The following is a 2,500-nucleotide window of genomic DNA, read 5'->3' on the forward strand; positions in this document are numbered from 1 at the left end:
ACAACACACACACACACACACACACACATACACAGTCTTTCATTCACACTAGGTACACATATGTAAAACTATGTTTGAACTTCTCTAAACACACACACACACACACACACACTTACAGTAGAGTGCAGAATTCGCCCACACAACCTCACCCACAAACACAATGTAGCGGATTACCCAGAGTTGTCACTAATCTGAAATAATCCACAGATGGGGTACCATCACACACACACTGACACACACACACACACAGAGAGCGAGAGAGCGCACACACACACACGCACGCATACACACACACACAGCCGCAGGGGAATAATTCATAATAATTCATGCACTCAGGAGAAGCTTATCGTAAGCGTGGCAGAATGATACCAAAACAGAACATCAGAGCATTTTCATTGAGTAAAATAGCATGCAAATCCTCCCCGCGCCCAACTCCAACAATGAGCCCAGGAAAGAGACAGGCTGCCAGGAGAGGTTATGTCCTTTACAACCGAGTCAGAGCTGCTGAGTGCCAAACACACACATACAAACACACACACACACACACACACGCACACGCACACGCACACGCACACACACACACTAGACATGTTCTCACACACACACACACACACACACACACACACACACACACACACACACACACACAGACAGTCGTAGACCCACAGACAGGAGTTCAGCTGTGGAAAGTGGGTCTTTGGTGCTCACCCGGCACTCTGGTGATTGCTGGGCCAGATTGTCCTCCTGGAAACTCTCCCGATAAAAGAGGGTCACATATGTTTTGGGTAGGCGGTCACGAGAGCACAGTAAGTCTGTGTGTGTGTGTGTGTGTGTGTGTGTGTGTGTGTGTGTGTGTGTGTGTGTGTGTGTGTGTGTGTGTGTGTGTCATAGCATATATATAGTAGATATATGTTGATGTACATTTCGTAATATGTGTATTTATAACATTTGTGTGCTTATTTGTGTTGCCCTTTGAGACAGGATATGAGAAGGAGAAAGAAAGTTGAACTTTTCTAAGTCCACATGACCAACAACCTACTGTACATCTGTGAGTGTGTTTGTGTGTGTGCGTACAGTATACGCATGAACATGCATGCCATGTCTGTTTGTGTCTGCCATGGCTGTGTGTCTGTGTTTGTGTAAGTGCTTTTCTGCCATGTATGTGTTTAGTTTGCGCGTGTGTGCCATGTCTGTTTGTGTATGTGTGTGTGTGTGTGTGTCACATGTCTGTGTGTATGCTATGTGTGTCATCATTCTGCTCCATATCTCCTCGACCCCCCAGTGGCGGCTGGCAGTGGAGTCCCCAATTAGAGGCGATTAGAGCTGAGCGCAGACACCCTGATGGGAGAGACCCAGACCAGAGCAGACACATGAGCCGCGCTGCTGCCAGACTCCCAACACTCACTCCACTCCACTCCACTCCACTCCACTCCACTCACTCTGTCTGCCTGTCTGTGTCATTCTGTCTCTCTCTCTCTCTCTCTCTCTCTCTCTCTCTCTTCTCTCTCTCTCTCGCTGGCTCACACACACACACACACACACACACACTCACACACACATACTGTACACACTCAGTCTAGCTAGTGCCTCTTTAGATTTCTGTCTCTTTACGTATGTGAATTAGTTTTTGGTCTACCAGATAATGTTTTTTTTTCTGTGTAGGGTATTTTCTCATTAGATCTATCTATCTATCTATCTATCTATCTATCTATCTACAGTATCTACCTACCTACCTACCTACCCAGGGATGTAGTGGAGGCTAAGTAAACACAGTTTATGCACGTCTGAAATTTCAGAAATAGAGTTTATCCACTAGTCAAAAGAGGTTATTCACCAATTCCAACTTTTAACATTCAAAGATTGCACTGTATCATCCACATTCACTATATGTATAATCAACACTCTAGGAACCATTACCATTGGTATTGTTACAAACATTACTCAATAACCCCCACCATCATCAAACATGTTCTGAACGCCTTTTTACTGTAAAAAATCTGATGGCGCATGGCGCAGTCCACCCTCACCTTGATCACAGAATTCCCTCTTATTTTACCACCACATCCCTGTAGCCACTTACCTATACTGTATCTGTCTTTCCCTCTCTCTCTGATCTTTATGTTTTCTATTGTTCAGAAGTAACTGGCAGGATGTTATTTTCTTCTGACAAGCGGGCTTAATTTATTTTGTTCACTAGTGTGAGAAGAGACTGTAGATTGGGCTATGACTTTATGAAGGATATGCGGCTGAAAATGTCAGTAATTTTGGTTAAGTCTTCTGGTTTCATGCGTGTGATGACTAGTGTCTGCCTGACTGGGTTAGTGCTTAGCCCTCCCCTCATCAACCCACTTACACACATGTAGAAAACACACACTCACACACACACATACGCACACCACACACACACACACACACACACACACACACACACACACAAACACACACTCATAGACACACTCCAGGCAGACATGCTAGACAGCGTGTGTGTGTGTGTGTGTGT

Source organism: Sardina pilchardus, chromosome 9, assembly GCF_963854185.1.
Source record: "Sardina pilchardus chromosome 9, fSarPil1.1, whole genome shotgun sequence".
In the NCBI taxonomy this organism is placed as follows: domain Eukaryota; kingdom Metazoa; phylum Chordata; class Actinopteri; order Clupeiformes; family Clupeidae; genus Sardina; species Sardina pilchardus.